The 12,384-nt window shown below is 38.1% G+C and overlaps 1 protein-coding gene across 2 annotated transcripts in view; it reads right to left on the bottom strand.

The window, feature by feature from the left end:
• LOC150083796 (plasma kallikrein-like) overlaps window positions 1–12,384 on the bottom strand; it is a 44,086-nt gene that overhangs the window by 14,466 nt on the left and 17,236 nt on the right. The gene's annotated exons all lie outside the window — the stretch shown is intronic.

Below are 12,384 nucleotides of genomic sequence, written 5' to 3'. Positions count from 1 at the left end.
ATTTTCGCGTGCGAATTTCGGCTACTGAAGTGAGCCATATGGAAATTTCGTCTTCTCCCTGCACCAAGGACAGCCCAGATGGCGGCAGCTCTAAACATCAGACGTCTTCCTTCCATCATCCATTAGAGAAAACTCGTCTTTGCTGTAAAAATGATGGTTGGCATTATTTCGGACCCAGACTTCTGGGCTAACTGCGGATGGAGAATTCCAATACCAAGCCTTAGGGCCAATCGAGTCCTTCAGGCCACCCGAAACCGGTTAAAGTTATCCAATCGGTTCTTACTCGTTCAAATGCTGCAGTTCATACACTCCTTGGATGGCAACCTCTACAAGTTCGCATTGGATAAAAAATACAGGCAGAACTTACTCCATCGACTTCATTCTCAGGACCACGTCACAGGACATTAGAACCTCTTCTCGAGGACCTGTCCATCACTGCCATGGATCCCTCACTACATTGTTCCAACTTTCTGCGCCTGTTCAGATGACTCCAACACTGTAAAGGGACTGCTCCCTGCAGAATAATCTAACTTGATGATAGGCTGTTGTGTATATATATTTTTTTCTCCAATGTTTAATCCTACACTCGTATAATTAGTAATAATATTGTTTTTGTTTTGTTTTCTGCTATTATTTTTTCCTTGTTTTTTACCGTGTATTATCCTCTCTTGTAAACCCCTAACTCGTAGCCGTGAAGGGTATTGTGTAGGGCGTGTGCCTTTTGTATGCAACAAAGAGTTCTTCTTATTTTAAGTGTCTGTATATACATATGTACCTCTTCACACCACTTTAAAGGGTCTTTCACAGCAATGTGTGGGAAGCGTGCACGGGCTGTCTAAAGCTAACAATACTGCCCTAAAACTACACTTAATTTAGGAGTAAAAAAAAAAATAATAAATAAATATTAACTGCCGGATTTCTGTTTAACCGATTTTAATAAATTTCGGATGACTCAGCAGACTATAGCAACCAAATATACCTTTCATGAAAATCGCCCACTGTGAGTAGAGTTGCTACCAATGTTCCCTTTAATTTTTCTTATAGCTGCGTGGTGCAGAAATGCACCTGAGTAAAAGATTTTCGGACAAGATTAAATTTGCGCAAAAATTGTTTTCATTATAAGTAGGGACTTGCATTATTAATAAAACAATGTTAGCAATAAATTTACAATTTACAGTTATCTATTTATTTTTCTTTGAATATTTCTCTTCTGTTCTTTGTAGAAGTCCATACTTTGTAGACATCATCTACATTTATTGTTCCACCATTACATTAGCTAAATGCAATTTGATTGTCAAATGATCTTCCTCTATTCTATTTCGATTTTCTGTTTTAATTGAGTTCACAGTGCCAAATCCTCGCTCGCAGTCTGCAGTTGATGCTTGAAATGTTCCTATAATATCCTACAGAATGGATATGTTACAAAAAAGTACGAAATTGAAAGCGTCACTGAAAGTTTTAAATGTTCCAGTTTTAGTGTTTTAGGCAATTATAAATTTTAATTCTGAATATTCTTCTGATATTTTAGAAATAACATCACTTTCGTTATTTGTGAATGTTTTTTTTGCAAGGCGTATCACATTAAGTTTCCCAAAGTCAAAATTACTGCTTTCATTTGTGATAGCCTTGATATCAAATACTTTTCAATCCTTTAACTCCTCATCGGGAAATCTCTTATCTAAGTGATCGCATACACGTTTCATAAAGCGAATTATAGCTGCATTTGAATTTTTGATAAAACTTCTTTCACATTTTCACTCCTGAAAATATTTTTTCCAAGATATTGGCTTCTTAATTTGTTTATTTTAGCTTTAACATGTGCATCAATAATGTTTAAACAACTTTTTTGTAGATATTTGCAAAGCGATGCAAGCTCTCCTGATGCATCATTGAGCACAATTTTAATGTCACACCATATTGCGAATTTGTCAAAATTGGTAAACAGTATTTACTGATAGCATCATTATATTTGTTAACCTGCTCATTGAAATACTCGATTAATGTTTTACAATTTTTTATTAAAGCATCCATTGCAAAATATCTGGAGAACCATCTGACTTCATTTAACTGTCTAAAAGTTAAACATCGTGTTCTGTAACCTGGGCTAATATTTCTAATTTTCCGTTTTTTATGCTAGACCTGCTAAACATTGTGTATTAAGTTTTAAGCAACGTCTCTACACCTTGCAAAACAGATACATTTTTCCACGCGTCGTCCAACCCTAAATCATCTCATTGTGCAACACAATGTTCTTCAAATAGATGTAATATTTCCTTTCTGAGAATTGCTGTTACTCCATTTTTTTCTTTCCAAGCATAAAACTTGCTACATCTGATGTGAACATAACCATCTTTTTTTTTTTTTTTATGTAAACCCCAAACACTAGAGGTATTATAACCTATAGTACTCAGTACCGTGCTTGGGTTGGAGGTTGAGAAGATGAAAAATTTTTGTTGACATTGGACTTGAACTTCTGTAGACCGTAATTTTCAGGAAATACGTATGAAGGAAGGTTGTTCCAGAAAACGGCAGTTGAATGAATAAATGAGGAAGATGAAAAGTTGGTTCTGTGAGTTTGAAGTTGGACAGGAAATGGATGTTGGCTGGTGTTCGGACTATTTTGAAAGAAAGAGCAGGAATTATAGACGCCAGTTGAGAAAAACAGTGCCCATGAAAGTATCTGTAAAAGAGGCATACAGCAGAAGCAGTACGTCTATGAGATAGCGAGTGGAGAGACTCTGTTAGAGAGGAGCCATCAATTAACCTAACTGCCCTCTTCTGAACTGAATCAAGAAGCCTGAGAGAGGTTCTCGGACAACGCCCCAGATGTGGGAACAATATTCCATGGTAGGGAGGATTTGCGATTTGTACAGAGTGAGCAACTGTTTGGAAGAAATGTAACGCCGAGAGCGAAATAGAAAAACAAATTTTTTAGATGCAGAGGAAGCAATATTTGTAACGTCCTTGTGCCAAGAGAGATTAGAAGTCAGGGTAATCCCCAAAAGAGATATATCATTTTGCCTAGAAATCGGAGTGTCACTAAAGATAAGCATAGGAGCAGAAGAATACTTTTTGCGAGAGAGTAGTAGTAGTAGTAGTAGTAGTACTAGTGGCATGTGATGCAAGAAAGCAAGTGTACGAGCTTATGCAGCATCAGCCAAAGAAAAAAAAAATCACACCATTCCCTCCAAATGCCTGTCCAGTTCCTCCTTAAATTTATTTAAACTATCAACTTCCACAACGACAGACGGAAGTTTGTTTCAGCAATTAACCACCCTCTGGCTAAAGGCAAATTTCCGCACATCTATTCTACATCTGTATTTTCTTAATTTGAATTTATGCCCCCTTAGGTTCGTAATCTGAACAAGTGGAAGGATCCCATCAGAATTCACCGTGCTGAACACATTCAAGGCCTTATGAACCTCAATCAGATCACCGTGCAGGTGTCTAGTCTCCAGCCACTGCAATTTGCAGAACTTAAGCCTCTCTTGGTAAGAGGATCCCTTCAATGCCCTCACCAATCTTGTTACTCTTCTCTGTACACGCTCAAGCAAATCTACATCCTTCCTAAAATGAGGCCTCCAGACCTGTACGCAGTACTCAAGGCGTGGCCTGACCATTGCTTTATACAGAATGACAATCACCTCCTTTTCCCTGCTAGCAAAATTCCTATATATCATTGACAACACCCCATGACTTGCCCTGGCAGCCTGTCTGCATTGCTCAGAAAACTTCATATCTAACTGCACAATTACTCCCAGGTATTTTTCATTTTCTACCACCTTAAGTATAGTACCACACAGTTGGTACGTTTCTCTGGGGTTACTTCTACCCATATGCAGTACTTTGCATTTGTCAAGGTTAAACTTCAGTTGCCACTTCTTAGCCCATCTGCCCAAATTATCTAGATTCTGTTGCAGTAGCACACTGCCATTACTGTCATTAACAACCCTGCCAACCTTTGTATCATCTGCAAACTTCGACATTAAGCCTGATATACCTTCATCAATATCATTGATAAATATACAAAACAACAGTGGCCCCAACACCGAACCCTGTGGGACTCCACTAATAACATTAGTCCACGAAGAGCAGCACCCATTGATTACCACCCTCTGTCTTCTCCCACTTAACCATCCTTTTATCCATTGTAGCAACGTACCCTTAATACCATTCTGCTCAAATGTGTACAGTAGTCTTCCATGCGCAACAGTGTCAAAAGCTTTCCTGAAATCCAAATATATGATATCAAAATTATTTTTTGCATCCAGTTCCATAATATCCTATCAAATTTATGAGACAAGACTTTCCCTTAACAAACCCATGCTGTGTCTGAATTATTGCTGCAGTCTTGTCTAGATGATCCTGCAATGCATCTTTAACCAGTGACTCTATTATTTTACCCGGAACAGAAGTTAAACTAACTGGTCTGTAATTACTCATGTCACCCTTCGATCTCCCTGATCGTGGGGTCCTCCCCTGAGTCCAAGGATGCTCTCATAATTATGGCTAAGCGTTTGCTTAGTTGCTTTGCCGCCTCCTTTAATATAACTGGATGGATCCCATTCACCCCGGGTGCCTTTCTTATGTTTAACTTCAACAATTTCTCCTCCACTTTGCTCTCAGTTATTACAAAATCATTAAGCAACCTGCTACAATTTGATAACCTTCTTCCATTTTCAAACCTTAATAATGTTTGCTATCTGAGCAGGATCATCAACAGTAGAACCATCGATGTCAAGTGGACCAATCAGCTTCATCCCCTTCCTTTTAGAGTTTATATAAGTAAAGAAATCATGGCTGTTTTTCTTAGCATCTTTTGCCAAAGATTTCTCGTAATCCGCCTTCGCCTGCCGAAGTGATCGCATACACGTTTGATAAAGCGAATTATGGCTGCATTTGAATTTTTGATAATACGTCTTTCACATTTTCACTGCAGAAAATATTTTTTCCAAGATATTGGCTCTTAATTTGTTTATTTTAGCTTTAACGTGTGCATCAATAACGTTTAAACAACTTTTTTGTAGATATTTGCAAAGCGATGCAGGCTCTCCTAATACATTATTGAGCACAGTTAATGTCACATCATTTGCGAATTTGTCAAAATTTGTAAACAGTATTTACTGATAGGACCATTATATTCGTTAATCTGCTCATTGCAATACTCGATTAATATTTCGCAATTTTTTATTAAAGCATCCATTGCAAAATATCTGGTTAACTATCTGACTTCATTTAACCGTCTAAAAGATAGATACAACATCTAGATCTCATCCTTACCTATTTTCCTTGCACACCTGATTACATGCCAGAGACTTATTTTAATTCGGACCACAAGCCAATTATTGTTCTTTTACAGATACCTGCTCCAAACTTCAATGTTGAGAATTCAATTAACAACAGAGTAAGAGTTAGTCCCAGATTTTTGAGCATTGCTAAATGTGTTGAGGCTGCCTCTGCCATCCCGTGGTCAGTCCTAGAAAACTGTGATCTTGAAATTGCAGTAAATCTGCTTACTAATGGGCTTAAGACGATTGCGACATTTGCAGCATCAAAGAGAATTTCTATTATGCCTCGGTCCGGAGCATGGTGGACTCCCCATCTTAATATGGGCTTCAAATTAAAACAGCAACTCCACAACATGTGGAAGCAGTCGCAAAGTGTTCAAGACAGGATAGCCTACTCTAGAGCCCGTGCAACGTTGAACAGACTGAAAACTCAAACAATTAAGAATTATATGGACACCACCCTTCGTAGAGGAAAAACCCCCTACTTTGAACGGCCCTCTGATTTCCCACAAAAACTTGAATCTAACCAGTGGCTTGGCTTTATATCTACATTTGCCTCGAACTCGGAACAATGTGCTCATCTTGAGACACCAACAACTGAAATCCCACCTGACATGCTATTTGCAGTATCAATTTCAAGGGAACAGCTTATTGCTGCCATAAATTCTACACCGGCTTCTGCTAAGGCAGGTTCAGATGAAATAACCCAATTCATTATTAAATGTCTTAGCTCATACATTTTGGGTCCTCTTCTAACTATTTTTAATGCTATTTTGTCAAGTAATTTCTTTCCCCAGCAGTGGAACATCTACCTTGTGAAGCCTATACAAAAACTTCAATCACCGGCCAATCTCCAACGCCTCAAGTCTTCTAAAACTCCTAGAAAAGGTACTTCTCCCCATTCTAACTAAACAACTTCTTCCACATCAGCCTCATCAAATCCACTACTCTCTTCCTCATAGATCCACTGACTAATCCTTTAGCCACCACCAGCTCTATCCTCTCTGCGTTTGAATCTCATGCAGAGCTTGCAGTCACCTATGTAGACCTCGAAGCAGCTTTCGACTCAATAAACGTTCCTGCAATGCTGAAGCTACTTTCAGACCATTATCAAATCAAGGGAGACACTCTATAGTTCCTCACTTCACTCCTTCAAAATAGAATAATCCGGCTTACTGTCCACGGCCAAACATACGAGCGATGTGTCTCTTCAGGCGTGCCACAGGGTGGTGTCTTATCCGGCCTCTTATTTACAGCGCTTATCTCGCCGCTTGTTGAGTCCAGGCATGATACTCTATGTTATGCTGATGTTATAAAACTCCTCACACTGAATTCTCCACATGATGATCTTATCATGATAACAGCATCAATTAACAATATACTCCTGGAATTTGCAAACTACTTCAACCAGTTTGGACTAAAAATAAATCCAGAAAAGTCTGAATTTATGATATTCTCATTAAAGAAAACGCCTTCCTATATTCAGCCAACACTATGCAATTCCCCTATTCCCATCGTCAAGAAACATACTGATTTGGGGGTTGTTTTTGATCCTAAGCTCTGCTTTGGTAACCACATGGAAAAGCTGCTCACCCAGGCAGCTCGACCCCGATGGATGGCCAAACAGCATTTGCATTATATTAATGAAGTAACGACCACCAGAAGATATGTAAAAAGCACGGCATACTCTCCGCTTCTATATGCTGCAGAAGTATGGGCATCTGCCGCCCCTAGCACAATTCGACCACTCTTTTCTGCTGAGTTTTGGCTCTTAAAATGGGCCATAAACAAACACAAACTTCCTCCACAGTTAAGAACAACTGAAATGGCCAGTTTGATAAAGATTCACAGGCTTCCCACGCTGATTAGGGTGAAATGCCTTACCAAAACTGTAAAAATGATCACTGGAAAGATCTCGGCACCATCCAGCAATGCGACATGAAGATGGCTTACCAACCAACCTTGCAGTTTTCCACCTGTATATTCTTTGTACATTGTGATGTTTTTAATTGTATTATACTTTGAGTGTTGAGCTGTATTTACTTTTTATTCGTTCACATATGTATTTTCATATTTAATTTATTAATTTCTTTTTCTTACATATTGTAATATTACTGTTAACCCCTGACCTTGTGGCCGTGAAGGGCTTATTGCAATGTATCCATTGTATTACTATTATTATTATTACTATTATTGCAATAAAGATTTCTATTTGCAACATCGTGTTCTGTAACCAGGCTAATATTTCTAATTTTCCGTTTTTTATGCTAGACCTGCTAAACATTGTGTATTAAGTTTTAAGCAACGTCTCTACACCTTGCAAAACAGATACATTTTTTCACGCGTCGTCCAACCCTAAATCATCTTGTGCAACACAATGTTCTTCATATAGATGTAATATTTCCTTTCTGAGAATTGCTGTTACTCCATTTTTTTTTCTTTCCAAGCATAAAACTTGCTACATCTGATGTGAACATAACCATCTTTTTTTTTTTTTTTTTATGTAAACCCCAAACACGAGAGGTATTAGAACCTATAGTACTCAGTACCGTGCTTGGGTTGGAGGTTGAGAAGATGAAAGATTTTTGTTGACATTGGACTTGAACTTCTGTAGATTGTAATTTTCAGGAAACACGTATAAAGGAAGGTTGCTCCAGAAAACGGCAGTTGAATGAATAAATGAGGAAGATGAAAAGTTGGTTCTGTGGGTTTGAAGTTGGACAGTAAATGGATGTTGGCTGGTGGCAGCACGTGTTCGGACTGTTTTGAAAGAGAGAGCGGGAATTATAGAAGCCAATTCAGAAGAACAGTGCCCATGGAAGTATCTGTAGAAGAGGCATGCAGCAGAAACAGAACGTGTATCGGACAGAGAGTGGAGAGACTCTGTTAGAGATGAATCATTAATTAACCTAACTGCCCTCTTCTGAATGGAATCAAGAAGCCTGAGAGAGGTTTTGGGGGCGCCACCCCAGATGTGGGAACAATATTCCATGGCAGGGCGGATTTGCGATTTATACAGAGTGAGCAGCTGTTTGGAAGAAATGTTACGCGGAGCGTGAAAAAGAAAACCAAGTTTTTTAGATGCAGAGGAAGCAATATTTGTAATGTGCTCGTACCAAGAGAGATTAGAAGTCAAGGTAATCCCCAAAAGAGATATATCATTTAGCCTATAAATCAGAGTGTCACCAAAGGTAAGTATAGGAGCAGAAGAATCCTTTCTGCGAGAAAAAAGACAAGACTGAGTTTTAGAAGGATTGAAATCAACTAAGTTGTCTTTGCCCCACTGGAGAATTACCCGAAGATCGGCATTTGAGGAATTGGTAGCAGATTTTCGAGAAATTGAAGCTGATTGAGCAGGACAAGCTTTCTCAAAATGGAAAGTGGAATACAATGTGCTATCATCCGCAAAACTATGGATACGATTTCCAGTAAATGGAAGAAGGTCATTGATATACAAAAAACTGAACCTTGGCGGACACCAACATTAGTGGAGTAGTTAAAGGACAGAGAGCCATCTACCATAACCTTCAGTGAGCGATCAGAGAGAAAACTGGATAACCAATTACAAAAAGCAGTTGGAAAACCATAAGATGGAAGCTTGTTAAGAAAACCTTTGAGATGTCAAGAGCAACTGCTTATGCTTCACCAAACGTTTCCATTGAATTTTTCCATAAATGAGTAACATAAGCCAGAATATCACCAGTGGATCAACACTGACGGAATCCATTCTGGCGAACGTTGATCAGACGGAAGGTTTCTAGGTAGTTTAAGAGTTTGCGGTTAATTCATTTCTCCATTACTTTAGAAAGAGTAGAAGTAATTGCAATGGGGCGATAATTGGATGAGAGGGATTTGTCACCCTTTTTAGGAACTGGCTGGATATGAGCAAATTTCCAAGAAGAAGGAAAAACACCTTTAGAATAAGAAAGTGAAAAATGACGGCAAAGAATATTAGTAAGTTAAGGAGCACAGGTTTTGAGAACAAGTGGAGAAATACCATCGAGTACTGGAGCTTTCTTAGCATCAAGATTCGTCAAAATCCTGCTGACATCCTTTTCACGGAAGACCACAGGAGGCATTGAATGGAGCGTGTTGGGAATGGTGGGATATGTTTTACCAAGATCATTAATACATGTGTTGGAAGAAAAATGGGAGGCTAACAGGTCAGCTTCATCCTTGGCCGAAGTGACAACATAACCATCTGGTTTTGACAGCGGTGGTAGGAAAAATGGGCCAAAGTTGCGTCCGATAGGTTTGGCAAGAGACCAGAATGCTCCGCTTACATTAAGGCAAGAAGCAAGTTTTCTACTCTTAGCCTGTTCAAACTCTAGTTTGGACTGATTAATAACTGCTTTACAATTGTTGCGGACTTTGGTGTAGGCAGAAAATGAAACTGAAGAATTAGAAACAAGCCAATTACGATATGCAACGTTCTTCTCTTGAACAGCCTTAGCACATTTATGAGAAAACCAAGGTTTAGATAAAGGACGAGATTTTAAAGTGGAGTGTGGGATAAAGGACTCCATTCCTGAAAGAATAATTTCACTGACACGATCTGAGCAAACGTTGACATCAGAAGTTTTGAAAAAGTAATCCGAACGAGGAAAAGAAGAAAAGAAATCTCGCAATTCATCCCATTTTGCATTCTTGTAATGCAAACAACACGAGGTTGGCAATAGACATGAGATAAAGGCTCCATTGGAGAAGGGACAATCATCAAGTTGTGATCTGAGTTGCCTAAAGGACCACTCAATTCGATCGTCTGCTTAGAAGGGTTGTTTGTGAGAAAAAGATCAAGCGTATTGGCTGTATGGTTAGGATTGTCCGGTTGTCTTTTAGGTAAATGAAACTCTGTGGAAGATCACTAGTAATTGCAAAAGCCTCGGCATCTCGACCAACTGGATCAGTGTGACTAGTAAACGGCAGCCAGCTGGAGTTGTGAACAGTAAAATCACCAAGGAAAATTACTTCACTGTTAGGAAAGTTGGACTGGAGAAAGTCAAGTTGCAAAGAGAGGAAGTCAAAGAGCTCCAAGTGATTAGTGGAGTTGGGAGAACGGAAGAGACAACAGTTGAATTTGACACAATGAGGTAGAGAGATTTTAAGGCAGAGAAGATCGCAGAGGGAAGATTCCAAATTACCAATTCGCTGATAGGGAATATCGGGACGTACATATGCACAAGTGCCACCTTTGAGGCAAAAGGAATCATACAGCGAATAATTTGGGCAACTGAGATGAGCAGTATTTGAATTAACCGATAACTGAGATTCTGTTAGAAAAAGTACATGGGGTTTGGCAGACTGCAAGTGGAAATTTACATCGTTGAGATTAGAATTGAGACCACCCATATTTGTGAAATTAACTAGGAAGTGTTTGGGAGGTTTAAATCTTTTTGCAGATAAGCTTGCTCTATTAGTTTGACAATTCATGGTGTATTCAATAGTAAAACAAAGTGGAGGGACATGCTGTAAGAAGTAATGAAATTTTTGAATATGGCTTACACATGGTAAGAATATACCCATATCCTTGACATAACGTGGCCTTGACAATTCTCCCCACATACACACTACTCAGACTCCTTCCAGATAGTAACTCACCGAGTAGAAGTAGCAAGAGTATACACTAGCTGATCCGAAAGCCTCCTAGAGTACCAATAGGTAACTCTCTGGGTGTGCTAACTAGCGGCCGGTCTGTAAAAAAGCTGTAAAACGGCTGTGCCCTCTAAATGTAAGGATTATTGGATCTGGCCATGATGTCCAACATAAACTCAAAAGTTATTAGTCATACTGCATGATGCAAGAGATGGGGAAGGGTTGACTGGAACTTAGCTCTGGTCCACTTGGGTCCACTTGACTTGAATATCCGCCGAAAATCAGTTCCATCAGCGTTTTATACTCCCAGGTAGCAAGTACAGCTTGTCTGGCTTATCTGAGAGAATGTCTGTGACAACATCAAGTACCACATATCAATTAGAATATCAAGATTATATTCGTCGTAAAAAAAAAAAAAATTATCTTTTTTAAAATAGACATTCTGTCACAGTTTGTAAGCTTCAAAATACCTCCAAATACTGTTTTGTAATAAGTTTAATTTTTCACTCGAAATTTAAAATACAAAATTAATAGTTTTTGTACTGAAATATCAGTACTTTCGCCTACAATTAAGGTGTAGATTATCTTATTTCGTTCAGGATATTTTTTATGAGAACAGAATTTATACATTCAACAAATTCAAATGAAAAATTTTTGCTTCTCCAGTTTTTAGGTGTATTTCTAAATTTTGATACGTGTTCATGAATGTCTTGTAGAGAGTTCATCGATGCATTAATTGTTATGGCTTGTATCGCGTCATTAATTAAAGCCTTAACCATATCAAAATTCGATTTCAATCGTTCACTTCTTTATCTTCCTTTTTATGTATCTTCTCACTTCGATGCCGTTTTAAATAATCTCCTTTCCATTCTTCCCATTTTCTTCCTGTACAAAATTCTCCCGAAACTTTTGCTTCTGCACGATAAGTACACCATTTTCTCCTCCTTGTATCGACAAATATCTCTTACTTTTAGGCTTTGGTTTGATGATGGAATTTCGGCATTAAATTGTTTTAAAAATCCTTTTTTTTGCAAGTTTTGTTATTTACAGTATTTTCGTCTTCAGTTTTTCTTTTGGACAATTTTTATATAAAAAATTTTAAAATTAAAGAATTTTATTAATTCTCTGTATTTTGTAAATGAAGTTTTTATAAAATATTAGGAAAAATCACAAATTTTTAACGCATTATTAAAATAGTTTATAAAAATTTAAAAAAAGTTTAATTTTTCATATTTCACCTTTTTTAGAATAATATTAAGTAATACTAAACGTTTTTGGTTATACGTAAAAAATAAATAAATCCAGATGAGTAGATCCGACGACTCGCTTTCTTAAATTTTCACGATCACAATACATTCCTTGTACACTCCCCCCCCCTCCCCCCACACACATACTGTGTGTTTTGTTTTGGTTTTTATTTAGTTGTAGGCGCATCGGCTTCTATATAAGCTTACGCGCCTTAAAACGGCAAAACCAAACCTCAGTTGCTGCTCACGAAACCACA

This window comes from Mastigoproctus giganteus, chromosome 6 (assembly GCF_048544385.1).
Source record: "Mastigoproctus giganteus isolate SK-2022 chromosome 6, ASM4854438v1, whole genome shotgun sequence".
NCBI classification, from domain to species: Eukaryota; Metazoa; Arthropoda; class Arachnida; order Uropygi; family Thelyphonidae; genus Mastigoproctus; species Mastigoproctus giganteus.
Note: the sequence above shows the minus strand (reverse complement) of the source record. Positions and strands in the feature narration are given on the sequence as shown.